The 15,704-nt window shown below is 48.2% G+C and overlaps 1 long non-coding RNA gene across 3 annotated transcripts in view; it reads left to right on the top strand.

Annotated features, from left to right (window-relative positions):
* LOC106505042 overlaps positions 1-15,704 on the top strand; it is a 100,758-nt gene that overhangs the window by 38,633 nt on the left and 46,421 nt on the right. The window lies entirely within an intron of this gene.

Here is a 15,704-nt window from a genome sequence, read left to right as displayed (position 1 = left end):
AAGGGCAGATGAGAAGAAAAAAAAATCTTAAAAAAAAAATAGGATCATGGTGATTAGATGAAAATTATCCTTGAGATTCAAAGTTAGGGACCTAATGGAAAACCTCTTCAGTCTGTATTTCAGTGATTATTCAATACACGTTTGTTGATTTCTTAGTCTGTGAGAGGCATTGTGCGAGGCACTAGGGGGTTACAAATTTAAATAAGATCGTTGAGCTGTGGTGGGGGAGCCTTAAATGCAAACAAATAACCAACCGTGCTGTGAGGGGCCTCCTCCAATATCGGTCTCTCTTTCCACCTTAGTAACGGGATCTGGATTTTATTCTTGGCTGCAACGGCCTCAGGTAAAAGACCACGCAGCCCAGCATCCCTTGAGTTAGACTAGATCATGTGACTTCCAGCAATCATCCAGTGTCGCCAGGGGACCATAATGATGGGAGTTTCACGCGCTAGGGATGTCGGAGCAGAATGACAGAAGGAGCCCGGCTCTCTGGTGACTTTGCGGAGCCTCCAGCCCTGCCTAACTGTGGACTCTGTTTACAAGAGAGAATAAATCTTTGTATGTTCTAGCTTCTGGTCTAGGCAGCTGAACTGCATCCAAAGTGACAGAGAATTTGATACTCGGAAGGTGGTTGCTCCAAGAAACGGAATTTAGAGTGTGATATTAACTAAGTGGAGGAGGTGGGAAGGCAAATATTTTGAACTTTGATGTCACAAACTGGAAAGCGGATGACCCTAGCTATGCATTGGTGGAGCGTTTGATTGAATTGTTGCCAGTGGTAACTGGGAGAGCAAACCGCAGGTTGACTGAAGCTCTTGCCTTAGGGGAAATGACAGGAAACATTCAATGGTGGGTTTTTTGTCTCTTTCTTTCCACTTCTAACAAAGTTCTGCAAAGGAGAGCTCGCCAGTCTGAGGGCAGATACGGAGAGAAACACTGCTTTGCTTTGGGCATGCTCTCTGCTTGCGATCTAAGTTTACTGGGAATCTTTTAACATGAAACCTTGCTGGCTTCTTATAGTGGCTCCCAAACCAACGCCTTAGCAGGAAATAAGGCTGGTGCCCCCCCCCCCCCAGCAAAGACAGGATTAAGGGTGCTGCCTTCCACGGTGTGGATTGCCTGCCTTCGAACTCATTTATGCTGGGGAGTAAGCCCTTGCCTTTAAGCCTCTGAGACTTTGGATTAATGAACTTAATCTTAATTGATACTCTAGTCTGGGGACTGATTGGGAAAGGCTCATGCCGTTGTGCTGAGGACTTGGTACCTCATCCTCTGGGCAGGGGGAGAGGCCTGATAAGACCTGAGAGAGGGGGTTTCGGGGGCAAGGAGGCATCCTCTAGGATGGCACAGGTTGTAAGGGTGTGAGCAAGGCCTCCTATTCTGTACCTTCCTGAACCCCCGCTTGTTTGATCCAGACCTTTGCCATTATACGTATATTCCTTTAATTTTTGAATGCAGTTCAGATGTTGAAAATCCCTTAATGAATTTTATTTTCTTGACATTTTTGTCTTTTCTTTTTCTTTGTTTCCCCCTTTTTATGGCTCTACCTGCAGCATGTGGAAGGTCCCAGGCCAGGGATCGCATCAGAACTGCAGCTGCTGGTCTACGCCACAGCCACAGCCCCGGCCCCAGCCACGCAGGATCGGAGCCGCGTCTGTGACTGATGCTGCTGCCTGAGGCAACGCCGGATCCTTAACCCAATGGGTGAAGCCAGGGGTCAAACCCGCATCCTTATGGACACTCTCGGGCGGGTTCTTCACCCACAGAGCCGCAGTGGGAACTCCATTAATGAATTTTAAATACTCAGAGGTGGGGATGCAGAAATGTGCTAACCCTGTTGACTAGTCATTCCATGTATAGCACAGAGAACTCTACTCAATATTCTGTGATGGTCTCTGTGGGAAAAGAATCTGAAAATGGATGTGTGTCCATGTATAACTGAATCGCTTTGTTGTACAGCAGGTATTATCACAACCTTGTAGATAAACTATACGTCAATAAAACTTTAAAAAAAGGAAAAAACAAAAGCAACCAAAAACGCTCCAGCCCTTGACAGTTGCCAAAGCCCCTGGTTCTGTGGGGCCAGGTTGCCGGGGCGTGGGAAGGGCACTGAGAGGGCGTGGAAGGGGCGTCCCAGAGAAATGGAGCCAAGGTCACAATTCCGCTCAAGGCAGGTGCAGCCTTGGTGCTGGGAGAACCGGACGTGTTTTTCAGTCAAAGCCGTTCGTTCTCTAAGGCCGAACCTGCGCCGTGTCAGTGAAGTGGAATTTGATCCATGTAGACAGCTGATCTGGACGTTTTTGGCCAGGATTATTTGTTTGGCTGTCTCCACTGATCAAATTAACTGGATAATTGCCAAGCCTCTTCTCAGTTGTGCTCCCTTAGGCAGCTGGTGCGGCCAGCAGGATGGGGTGGGCCTCCCAGGACAAGCCAGATTAGGGCATTAGCACACGCTTGCTACCTGGGCGGCTCAGGGAACCAGCCATTTAATCAGGGTGAGAAGGGAGGGCCTGGGTGGGAGGAAGCAGGTGACGGATGGGCCTCAGGTCGCCCGGCTTCCCAGGCAGAGAGATGGAGGCGCGACGCAGCCTGGATCGCCCCACGCAGCCCTCGGGACAGCAGACGCGACGGTGTGTGGACTGGATCAGGGACCTGCCCTAATTCCCTTCCCACTCACTGTGCCGTGTGAGTGTATCAGAGGCTCTTCTCGCTAAGCAGTCTGTGTGCCAGGAGATGAGTGTCTTCAACTCTGGGGCCAAGAAAAGCTTAAAAGAGGCTGCGAAAAAGGCGGGGAAAGAGGTTGTCTTTCTCTTGCCTCCCTCTTGGGGTGGCTGGGACCCAGGCTCCCACGAGCACGCTTTGGGCCTTGCTGGGCACCCTGAGTGTTTTGCACGTGCCCGGCCGCCTCCGCTGATGGGTGGCTTCTCTAAGAGCACGAGTCTCTCCCGGTTTTTGCAGCACCTAGTGTGTAATCAGCAGTCCGGTGTGTAATCAGCACTTACTGAGCTGGTTGGTCCATTGCTTAATTCAGTAAGATGTACTGAGCACTCATCATATCCTTGTGTTCTTAGGGGAGAACAAAGAGAAAACAAGCCTCATTTAGGAGGAGCCCCCCGTTTTCTTGGGGTGACCAGTGATCTTGGTCCAAGATGGCAAGAGGGACGGTAGCTTTGAATGGAAGTGCTTAGGGGAATAGAATGGGGTTGGAGGCCAGCACACTTAGCAAACCACAGCCCAATAAGGGCTGAGGAAACAAGGGAGGTGTCGTGAGCCTTGTTCAACAGAGGAGCAAACTGAAGTTCAGAGAGAGTAAATGACTTGCTCAAGGTCATGCCACTTGCAAGAGTCGGAGCCCCAGTGGAGCCTCAGGCTTACTGGCCCCCTTTGTGTCTCTAGATTGGCCCTCTTTGAATGGATTGCATCCTGGCCTTCAGTGAGGGGGCAGGGGCCTGGGCTGGAGGACCGCAGGATGGCTAGAGGGCCGTGAATTGGATAAGGATCTCAAACTTGTGCTCTGAAGTCCGGAGCCATCTGCAGACGGGTTTGTTAGGTTCAGGTGGTGGTGGTGGTGTTTTAAACCCAACTGATAGCTGACAAATCAAGACGTTTCACATAAAGTTTCTGCTCTCTGGCTTCACTTTGAGAAAGAAGATCCACAGCTCCCGAGTCACCACGGTTTGCTAGAGGGAGCCCAGCGGTGGCAGGTCTTCTGGTTATCGCACGGCTCCCGGCTGGTGCTCTCCAGGCATTTGGATTTGCGAGTCTGGGGATGAGGGACCAGAGTGCCGACCCCTCCCCTAGCTCTTATCCCGGGATGGTCTGAACGAGCATGTGCATTAAGAGAGCTGGACAGGGAGTCAGGAAGCTTGGGCGGGGGCGGGGGTGCCTACACGGGATCTGGGTCAGAGCGCACTTAACCTCTTCCTCATTGCAGGCTGGGGTCCTGCTGCGGTTTCAGGGTGGCCCCAGCATTTCCATGTGGTGCAAGGAGACAGTGGAAGTGAAAACTCTTCATAAACTGCTGATGGAGAACAAAGGCCAGGCAGGTTGTGGTGATGAGTGAATGGTGAAGGTGGGTGCTGCGGGGGTGGGGGTGGGGTGTCTGCCTGCACCCCCCACTCCACCCCAAGCCGGGGCCTCCAGCCTGCCTTCACACAGGGCCCCAGGAAGTAGGTGTGGACAAGCATCTGCCCAGCTTCCGGTCAAGTGACCCAAATGTTGGCCTTGAGAACCGTCCAACCAGGTTGGAAGGTGGGTGCGGGGGGGGGGGGGAGGGAGCTCGAAGAGGCCTTTCTATCAACAGAGTCCTGGGTCCCCACACACATGGGCTGGCGCCGAGGGCCAGGTACATCTGCACATGGTCCATCCTGGCGAGGGGGCTGGGTGTCTGCCTGAGAGTCCAGCTCTGTTCCCCGTGCTCCACAGCAATTGCCCTCAAACCATTTCTGTCGGACTCCCTCTCTCGGGAACTTCAGCTTTGTCATTTAAAATAGTTTGGGAACTTCAGATTTAGCTGAGTGTCAGAGCAGTTTATTTGGTCTGTAGGCGTTTTTGTTTTTAAAATTCATGACAAGTTCCTTGCAGCATGCTTTATTCTATTTTCACCACCTGTTCTACCTTGGGGGTGGTTTTAAAATCTGGGACTATCTATCTATCTGTCTGTTTTTTTTTTAAGTTTCCTTATTTGCCATTTATATGTGTCTTGCAAACATACACACGTGCGCACACACAATGTGAATTTAAATATGGGTATGTCAGGAAATATGTGTATATAAATATCCCTCTTCTTCTGTGGCTTGATAGGCTTGGTTGTAATGTTGAAGGTGTATGTTTTGTCAGGCTAATTATGGAGTTTTAAATGATAAATTGGTAAAACAAATAAATACTTGGAAAACCCTTTGCTACTGTTAAGTGCTATCTTTCTGAACATTAATAGCAAAAAAAAAAAAAAAAAGAGAGAGAAAGAGAAAGAAACAAAGAAAGAAAAAAAGAAATCACAGTATTTAGTCCTTTTAGGGAAAAAGCCATTGAAAAACTTTACTACTGCTTTCAGTTTCCACTGAGGTGGAAAAGGAATAGTATATCCATTTTTACAGATGGAAAAAATTGAGCCTCGCAAAGGGTAGCTATAGGGTCAGTGGTGGAGTGGGAGTCTATCCTCAATCTCCTAACATCTGTGTAATCATTTGCAGTATTTCCCTGTGTCAAACAGAACAAGGGACCAAGACATATTTATAGCACTATATTCTATGTATTTTCTCTAAATACAAGTATCATGCATTCAAGTTTAATGATGATTTCCTTTGAGCCCCTGGATCCAGCTGTGCCTGAAGCTGATACAAGTTATATGTGTCAATAAATTTTCTTTGGGTTTCTTCTACTTCCAGGAAAAAAAAATTTAAAAACTCAAAATCCAAAAAACAACCTGTGCTATTAGGGTTAAGCTTTTAATATATTATGTGCTTAAATTTGACGTAAAAATGTGAGGTGGGTGTTATCATCTCCATTTTTTAATAAATGAAAAAAAACCCCAAGATATCCACGTGGAATATCCTATTGCTTCAAAAACCAGGTTAACAGGTATATAAGATTCAAAAGAAATCAAGCCTCTTTTATAAGAAATTAAAAAGCAGTCTACTGTATTTTCCATAATTATCATTGGAAATATGTATTAGGGTCCCTGACATGGTACCCTATCATAGTGAGATTTTCGAGAAGCATTTTGTGTGTGGCCTTGAGATTTTGATGCTCTCTTATTTCCATGGAAACAGAAGTTTCCGAAGGGCTGTCAGAGAACCCTCTGTATCTTCTGTAGGTCCCTGCTCTTCCTGTTCTGCAGAGAGCTGATCTGTAGGATGGCATGACTGGTAATATGGGGAACAAGTAGAGTGATGTGCAATAATTACATAATTCATGTAAGTGAAATTTACGGAGTAATGTCCTGGAACAAATATAAAGCCAGGGTCTTGTAATGGTCAAGAACATGGACTTTGGTTCCGTGTAAACCTAACGTAAGCAAGTTATTTGACCTCTTTAAGCATCAATGTCTCTATCTATAAATGGCCATACTATGATTAATGTATGTGCTTAAAAATGGTAGCTATTCCTGTTATTTCCTGTAAATGTGATCACGTAAATCTGAGCGACTCTATGCTCAAATCTTATCTTGGAGATTTGTAATATTCTTTAGCACGGGAAAGACCTGGAGGGGTCTTCCAGTAAAGCAAACTGATTGCTTTCCTTTAGCCCAGTGTTTTCAAATCTAACTTAAGCATAAAATGCTTTTCTCCTCTGCCTTTTTCCTGCAGAATTAGGAGTCCCAGGGAACACACTTTGAGAAACCCCAGGGGTTCATAACCTGTAGTTATTGAGGGGGATTCATTAGGCCACCACTAGGGGGTGTGCCAGCCAAGTTTTCTGATTTTCAGTCAGAAAAGAGGGTTTGCGCTAGGCTTCCAAAGAACAGAGCTTTTGAAGGGTTCCTTGGGGAGTAAAGAGACCAAAATGGCAGTGGTGTAGAGCAGCAAGGGAAATAAAGAGAAGTGGTCACACCATGGGGAAAGATGGAAGTGTTCTTGCCCTTCCTTTATGTTAAGGCATGCAAATGGCTGACCTTTGGATAAAGGATTAGTAGATCCCAGAGTGGCTGAAAAGGGAAGCGTGACTTGGAGGCCAGGCCAAGGCAGGGTGAGGACAGGAAAGGCAGGCCCACAGCAGAGCACCAGAAGGCCTTGGAGGGGAAGAATCAAAAGGACCAACATTTACTTTCTTCTTTTTTTTTGTCTTTTTTGTCTTTGAAGGGCTGCATCCACAGCATATGGAAGTTCCCAGGCTAGGGGTCTAATCAGAGCTACAGCTGCCAGCCTACACCAGAGCCACAGCAATTCCAGATCCGAGCCACATCTGCAACCTACACCACAGCTCATGGCAACACCAGATCCTTAACCGACTGAGTGAGGCCAGGGATTGAACCTGCAACCTCATGGTTCCTAGTGGGATTCGTTTCCACTGCACCACGATGGGAACTCCTGGACCAGAATTTTCCAGGCTGTTGGTTCCTATGTCTAATGTGAAGATTCTGTGTACTATATAATATATATAAATATATCAGGTAAATATATATTTTCTGTTAACTGAATATTTTCTCCAAACCTTGGGCACAGTTTGATGTGTGTAGGTGAATCAAAGTGTGGATTAGAAGGTGTATGCCAGACATCAAATGATAAAAATGTTCAGAGTAGAAAATCGGGACAGTTCAGAAAAGCAAAAAGAAACCGTTTATAATCAGACAACCCTCTTTAATAAATTTTTGAAGTATGTCAGGGCAATCTACAAATAATTGGGTGTTTGAGGGAACATGTGTTGGTTAGAATTCTCTTGGTTGCAAATGACAAAAATCCAATGCAAACAACTTTGTTATAAGGATCTGGGATTGTCTGTCTCATTAACATTGAGGGCAGGGATGGAGCCAGGCCTTAGGCACAATGAGGACAGCAGGGACTTGCGTGCTGTCAGGACACTCTCTTTCTCTGACCCTTGTTTTATCCTCTGCCTTTGCCTTCTCTCTGTGGATTGGCTGCCAGGTCTCTAGCTCACAGGGTAGGACACATGGGCCCATGTGTGTAACTCCTGGGTCCTCTGTCCTATCATTTCTCCTGCCACAAAGAGATAGATTCCCTCAAGCCACTTCCAGAATTACTGGGGAGGAAGAGGATTGTGGTGGCTGTGGTCAGATGTCCACCCTGGACCAATCCACTGAGGCCAGGGGCCAGTTATACTGTGCATAATGGATCCTCTGTGGTAACTGTATATGTATGTGTGTGAGCATGTGTGTGTGTGTGTGTATGTTTGTGTAGTTCCCAGAAAAGCTGGAGATGGGGAGGGGGTGAAGGGGATAGTAGCAGACAAAACAATATCTAGTGCTGTGTATATTTTCTAAATTTATATAGTTGATATTAAACTGTATGCAAATATATCCTGTTTTTAATCAAGCCTTATGTCATCAGCATTTCTGCAGTCCTCAAGATCTTTGTAAACGGCATTTAAACATTTTGTACTGTATTCAATTATTTGAATTTACTTAGTAAATTTCCAAGTGTTAGGTATTTAGATTGCTTTCAAGAAACAAATTTGGGGGGGCTATATTAGTAATGCTGGGATGGGAGGAAATTTGCCTGACTTCATGCAAGGATTAGGTACCTTATTGTGAATAAAAGACATTTTGGGTCCCTCACCCCATTTCACAGTGATGCAAACCGCTCGGGATCTCACGCCCTACTCTGCTCTCCTTTTTTCCCTTCCACCCTTCCCCCAAGTAAAAATGGCGGCATGAGTTGAGCATTGGGAATGTGAAGGAGAAAGGGAAGGAAGACAGATGTGGCGCTCCCCAGAACATCAGGCATGCCGTGCCCCTGCCCATTTTCCTTCTGGAAACAGGTTGAGGAAACGTGAATCATCTGTGAGTAAATCCTTCCACCTTGTAACCGAAGCACTCAACATCCCCAAAGGCAGGCTCTCAGGACTGAGGCTCCATTCGGATCAGGCTGGGCAAGCTGACGCAGGAGAACCCAGGGATGGAGACCAGCAGAGGACCTGAGCAAAGGCTGGCTACTCATTCTGTGTGGCACTTACAACCCCCTGCTTTGGGGTGCAAACGAGAGTGGCCCAGCCACCAACTAACCTGCCGCAGGCTCCCCGGGGAAAGGCAGTCTTGGAATGTTGGTGGTTTTCAGCATCCCATGATCTTCCCTAAGCTGGAGGGAAACCTTTGCTTAGGTTGAAAGGTGGCTCTAAAGGCGCTTTGTGGAATAATCCTGGATTTGGGTTCATTGGACGTTTTCTTGTGGAGAACAAAGGCTTCCGATATGTGCTAACTCTAGCTGTTGCGGCTCTTTGAAGGAGGCTCCCCTGAATGGCACTAGAAAGGGAAAGAAACGAAAAATGATGTCCTACTGTGTGCCAGCCACTGCGGTGGGCACTTCGCATTTTATCCGCCTGAGGTCTGAAATGCGGTTACTCCCATGTCAGTTTGACTGGCTGTTTAGAGCTTCTCTGTTATTTCAGGTGATCCCTGTTTGGGGGAAGTTTCAGAAAGTCCCCTGCCATTGTTTGTCTGCATTTTCTATTTGTGGAATACTGTGGTTTTTATTAGATATTCCAATGCCTTCTGTCCTGGAGTGGTTCCAGCTGATGTTTTAGTATTCTTATTTGTTTTGAATAATAATAAGTGAATAATAATACCAAACGCCGTGACTCCAGAGGTGGAACGTTTCTCAAGCTAGGGCTGTGTTTAATTTTGTTTTGGAAACTGCTGAAATCATTCAGTGCAAGAGGGCCAGGAGGCACTGTGGTTCTGATGGGGGGGAGGGACAGAGGAAATGAAACATTCTTGCTTCATTTGGGAGGAAGCGCGTCTGACACCTGAATATGACGCTGCCCTTCATGGTGAGGTCACACCTCTAAGCTTGAGAGCAGATCTTGAATGCGGAGGAAAAGCGTATTCATTTGGACTTTTTACTAACAGCTGGAATTGGGGGACATCAATCTAAACCTTTACAGCTCCTAGGGAAGAATTGTTGGGTAAGCAAAGACCCGGATGGGATAGCAGGAGCAATGCTTGACCCCCATAAAGCGACGAAATGCACAGCTCCTGGGAGGGCAGCTCTGCCAGGCCCTGTACCTGTTTGTCTGAGGGGCTGCTACCTGAGGTTAAGTGCAGTGTGTTGCCTTCAACTGATAAAACTGCATTTTCCACCCAGACAACCGAGCCAGCTCTACTCTTTCTCCTAATTCAGATCTCCCTCTGAGCAAGGCGAACTCTGGTTCATAAAAGCAAGAACAGAGTTCTGTACATTAATTGGCTTTGTTCAAGGAATTATAGCAAGTGGTTTAACCTTTCCATTCTCGGTTTCCTCATTGATAACGTTGGAAGAATAACGGGTCTTGGGGGATTGTTGGGAGGATTAGTTGAGCTCATCGATGTCGATCAGTTGAACAGGGTCTGGCGTGAAGGACATGATCCATAAATGCCATTCATGTATTTATTTATTTAGGGGATGGTCAGGTTCACAGTGGCTGCCTGATAGAACTATGAGCTTGTGGGCCCTGGACAGACAAAAGTGATGGAGGGAGAAAAAGTTGGGAGACACGTTCAAGCAGGAAATGAGACACTGACATTTACTGAACCCGCACGATGGCGCATGTGCTTCCCCAGCATTATCTTATTATCTAACAAGTAATAAATACAGAACACTGATGCATGCATGGTAACAAAGTACAGAATATTTTGTTTCCTGTAGAGCCCAGGAGAAGTGAAGAATCTTGCCAAGAAGGGCTGTGTGTGGGTAAGAGAGCCAGGCTCCCACCAGCACAGTCTGCCTCCCACACTCATCCCAAGCTCCGCACCCGCAGACCACCTGCCACGTTCACTCTGGAGAAATCAGAGCATCATGAATGATTTATGTGGAATCTGATGGAACCAAGTGATTCTAGGTCAGGCTACCGTAAAGAGCGGGAGATAGACAGGCCATCAGTCCTGGGCGAGAAGGGGGCGTGGCCAACTCCCAGGCTCTCAGCAAAGGTGGTATCTTGCATTCAGGTGGCTCTGTGGTTGCCTAACTTCAGGCGAGTCCTTGGACCTTTTCGAGCCCTACTTTCATTCTCTGGAAAATGGGGATGATAACACCCACTTCGCAGGACTGTTAGAGGGTTAGAAATAATACCTAAAAGTATACAACCCAGACATGACAGGTTGGATTGTGTGACAGGTTGGATTGTGTCCCTCCGCCCAACGCATATGTTGATATCCTGACCCCCAGGAGCTCAGAATGGGGCCTTATTTGGATGGAGGGTTGTTGCAGATGTAATTAGTTAAGATGAGGTCCTGTTGGAATAGAATGCGCTGCTAATCCAAAGTGACTGGTATTCTTCCTTATAAAAAGGGAAAATTCAAAAACAGAGACAAAGAGAAACATGGGGAGAATGCCATGCCATGTGAAGATGAAGCAGAGACCAGGGTTTGGCTTCTACAAGTCAAGGAACATCAAAGATGCCTGCCAGCCACCAGAAGCCAGGAGAGAGGCCTAGAGCAGACGCGCACAGCCCTCGGGAGGAACCAACCCTGCTGCCCCTGGGCTCTCGGGACTCCTAGCTCCCAGAACTGGGAGACCATACATTTCTGTTGTTGAGGTCACTCAGTCTGCGGTACTTTGCTGCAGCAGCCTGAGAAGACGAACACACCAGCCCATCATCCTCATCATCCTTGATAATCAGGGGGGCGCCCTCTCCTGCCTGCCTTCCGATGGCTTCCACCAAGGCGTCCTGAGCCACCATGAGGGGGGATGCACAAAGGGACTGCACCGCGGGGTGGAATGACCGGTGCTGAGACCAAGGAAGCGATGGTCCTCCCTCTGGATGGACGCGTCTGCGTAGCGCACAGCTCAGCCCACCCTCTCCTCCCTCTCCGGTTTCCGTGCTCCTTCTCTGCCCACGTGTCTGCTTCATGCCCATCTGTGCCGCGGGGTCTTAGAGAGGACTATTTCTCTAAGTCCCAGCAAGGCTCCTGGATCTGCCAAACAAGGATGCCTGGCTTGGCGAGGCATCACGGAGAATTGTCATGACAACTCCCTAGCCTTGGGCAGGGCTTCTGCTGAGTGCTTCCTTAGCTGGCTCTTGGAATAGTCCCCCAGGGCAGGGAGATACCTGGAGTAAGCCGGTTCCTGGGAAGGTGGGACTGGGTGGGGGGCGGGGTGGGTGAATAACCTTAAAGAAGGAAGAGCTGGAAGGCAGATGATGGGATTCTGATTATTTTAAAGTTCATGGAGCCCTAGGCAGGGGAAGGCAGGAACTGAGGCTGATGGTAAGGCTTGGGAGTTCTGGAGCCGAGGGAATCTGTTTTTCTTTTCTCCTTCTCCCTTCCTCTTTCTGCTTCCTGTATGTTGCTTTCCTCTCCTTCTTAGCTGGGTGTTTATGGGGCCAACCTTATGTTGCACCCGCCGAATCCCCCCCCCCCCCCCCCGTGAATCCAGTCTGGTTCCCAATGCGTGATTTAGTGGCGTTGCGTGCCCTGCACACCAGCAGGGGGGGTGACGGGAGGGGAGAGAAAGGAGGGGGCTGGAAAGCGTTTGATCTGCTGAAACGCACCTTAAGAGCAAACCCATCCACATCACTGAAGGTATCAGCTGGGTCCTGCCTACAGTTATGTCAAACAAAGTGTGCTGCAAAGTGCCAACCCTCCCTTTGTGCTGTGACACCGAGAGCTGCCAAAAGATATTAAAAAGCTTGCATGAACTAGGTGATGGCAGCTGTAACTATCTAAGTTATTGCCTGGCAGCTGCAGCGCTGCCTCACTGCTGCTGGCCGCCTTTATGGTTGGTTCTCCATTTGTTTGCCCTTTCTCTAGCGACGGAGAGCACCAAGCCGCCGTGGGCGAGTGGCTGCCCCAGCCCCCTCGCGCCTGCAGGAGAGGAGGCTCCCGGCAGCAGCGGAGAGACACCCCCTGCAGCTCCTGGGAGAAGTTGTGTTTCTCTTGGCCTGGCCCCAAGCCTGCTTTTGCATCGGTCAGCTCGAATCCAAGGAACCTTGGACGAGCGATGGCACAGCGGCGAGCACGCACACCCAGGCACACACACCAAATGCAGCTTTTTTTGTGTTTGTGTGTGTGGCTTTTTTTTTTCCTTCCCTGTTGGCTCCGAATGAGCTAGAACACTATCGCCAGCTCCAAGCCCTGCCAGTCCTACATCTGCTCCCTAAAACCTCCAGCAAATAAGAATACGGTGGGGTTGTTTAACCAACACTTCCAATATACACACTTTTCAGCTTTTCTCCCTCTGGGTCGCCCAGACTCAGAGATCTGGATGCTGGTGGCAAAGGGTTGAGAGATAAGGGGCTAATGATCCCTGTGGGCATCTGTCTCCGAAGCCTCCTTCTCTGGCAGGTTGATCTGTGGCATAAAATACATTTCATTGTCATGGGCTTCGGGGAAGGTGTCTGTACCGAGCTGGGTTTTTGTATTCTTCTGTTGAGTTGGGTCTTTTCAGCTGTCTGTTAAATAATTCATACAGCTCATGAAAGTAATATTTCTGGGATGTAGGGGGTTCCATTTTTCCAATTCCCTTTCACTCTATCTTTTTTTTTTTTTTGAAGCTGTTGTAGGGAGAACTTGGCAGGTGTGGCCTGGGTGGTATATAATAAAACCTTCTGTCTCTTCCTCTCACCTCTCCAGCTCGGGCTGGGAGGGCAGGAGAGGTTGCTGACCTTCAGCAGGCCAAGTCAAGGTCAAGGCTGAGGTTTGAGTTTGGTTCTTCTCAAGAGTTGAGCCACCAATGGGATCCAAAGGCATGGGCTTTTTCATTACGATCAGAGCCATTTTCCTGCTGGAAGGGCCTTTCTTTTCAATGTTCTCCCAAATGCTCGTCCAGTGCCTCGCATGGGGCTTCGCCACTGGTGGGTTTTCAATGAGTGTCTAACAAAATGGGCTGAGTGGAGGCCATCCTGGAGGAAAGCAGGGCTCAGCAGTCTTAACTCTGTTGTGGTCAAGTCAATCAAATAACCGCCTTGGCCGTTTTGATTATCTTCCCGTGTCTGGTTGGTGGGTAGGCTTTGTCAATGCACAAGCAACACCTCTTGTTCTAGAATGAGCAAAGCCTCTTCCCTCTAGCCATGCAGAGCCCCAAAGCTGGTTATATGTCCTGCCCATTGCTGGCCGCACTTTCTGCCCTGGACTGTGGCTGCCCATGTGTCTGTGACCCTCGACTTCACTCAAGGTTCTCTGAGAGCATCAGGTGTACTTTGTTCACTACTGGATGCCCAGCCTCAAAAACAATGTCAGACACGTAGTAAGTGTTCTTTAAGTGTTTGTTGAATGACTATGTGAATGTATATTTTCTGTAAACCAAACATGTTTTGATGGTGTCATATACAACTTTCCTGAAAATCTGAGGTGGAGAGAGGTTTCTCAGTGCCCTTCGTCTCACTAGAACCCTACTTTAATCCTGGATCTCCTCATTCCCTGAGGGGCTCTTGGGGAGCTCCATGTCTAGCTGCTGTGTCCTACATGAAGCCCTTCTCTCAAACGTGGGTCACTGGGGAGGCCATAAACTCAGGCTCTGGAGGCAGATGACTTTCTACTTACTGATTGTTGACCTGGGGCAAAGATTCCTTATCCATAAACTCTATACCCACCTCAAATAGTTACTGGTGTGTGTTATGAACTTCATTTTTTCCCCCCAAAATTCATAAGTTGAAGCCCTAACCCCCCAGTATGGCTATATTTGGAGATGGGACCTCTTAGGAAGTAAATAAAGTTTAGATGAGGTCCTAAGGTAAGACCTCAATCCAAAAGGATTAGTGCCCATGGAGTTCCCGTGTGGCTCAGCAGGTTAAGGATCTGGTGTTGTCAGTGCATTGGCTGAAGTCAGGTTCCATCCCTGGCTTTGGAACTTCTGCATGCCTCAAATGCTGCCAAAAAAAAAAAAAAAAAAGATGTCCTTATAAGAAGAGACACCAGAGCACCTTCTCTCTGTCTCTCTGTCTCTCCCTCTCTCCTTCTCTCCCTCCCCCCCCCCCATCCATCCCCAGGTGCTCAGAAGGAAGGCTGTGTGAGGACACTGAGAAGACGGCCATCTACACACCGGAAGGAGAGCTCTCACCAGGAGCTGAATTGGCAGGAACCTCAGTGTTGGGGTTCCAGTTTCCGGATCTCTGGGAAAACAAATGTCTGATGTTTAAGGCACCTCGTCTATGGTATTGTGTTATGGAAGCCTGAGCTGATGGATACAGGGGATTAAATGATGTAAAGATAGAAATCTTAGCACAGTGTTTGGCACATGGTAAGGAAAAATAGTATACGTTAAAAATTAGTATTTGTGGCCTAAGAGGTCAAGGACAGAAGGCTGGGGTGAGGGGAAGGGGGATGAGACTAAGGATTGTCCACATCCACATTGCCAAAGGGCTGGGGATGGTTTTAGGTCAATCTTGGAAGGCTTGTAGAGGAGGTGGGGTTTTAGTGGGTGCCGGGTGATGGTTAAGAGGGTGGCCGAAGGTAGAATCTGAGTTACAAACAGAGGGGACTGTCATTTCTCAAGGCCTGACTTGTGAAACCTGGGCTCTGCACATCGCAAGTCACCTCTCGAAACCCTCCCCTCCCTCGCCAGCAGGTACCACCATCTCCAGCTTCCAGAGTAAGGAGAGGACCCAGCATCTGTCGCACACTTGCAGGTGTCCAGGTACCTGTGCATTCTCCCTCAGGCCTCACGGCAATCCCTCCACTTCATGACGAGGCCATGGAAGCTGGTCCTGCGAAGAAACTCTCTCAGGCCACATAGAGGTGCTGGCCAGGGATTTAAACCTAAGCAAGCTGACTCTGAGCTGGTGCTCTAAGCACATGCTTTATGGTCTGGGTCCTACTGGGGCCACATCATGGGTTCAGATCCCACACTGGCAGGACTGAGATTTGAACTAGGTTCTACGTGGAATCCAAACCTTTCCACTCTATTATGTGGCACTGGAGACAGGAACGTGAGCCTTAAATAGTGGGGGTCTGCTGCAACAGGCCAGAGAGGATGAGGGATGGCCTAACAGAGGGAGAGAGGCAGAGTCTGGGCCTTGAAGGTGGGGGGAGGGGGCACAGGAAAACAACTATGGAATTTATAGGGCAAGGTGGCTGTGTTTTTTTTATTTTATTTTAATGAATTTTTATTATATTT

Source organism: Sus scrofa, chromosome 9 (assembly GCF_000003025.6).
Source record: "Sus scrofa isolate TJ Tabasco breed Duroc chromosome 9, Sscrofa11.1, whole genome shotgun sequence".
Lineage (NCBI taxonomy): Eukaryota > Metazoa > Chordata > Mammalia > Artiodactyla > Suidae > Sus > Sus scrofa.
The sequence above is the reverse complement of the archived record's forward strand: the minus strand, read 5'-3'. Positions and strand labels throughout refer to the sequence as shown.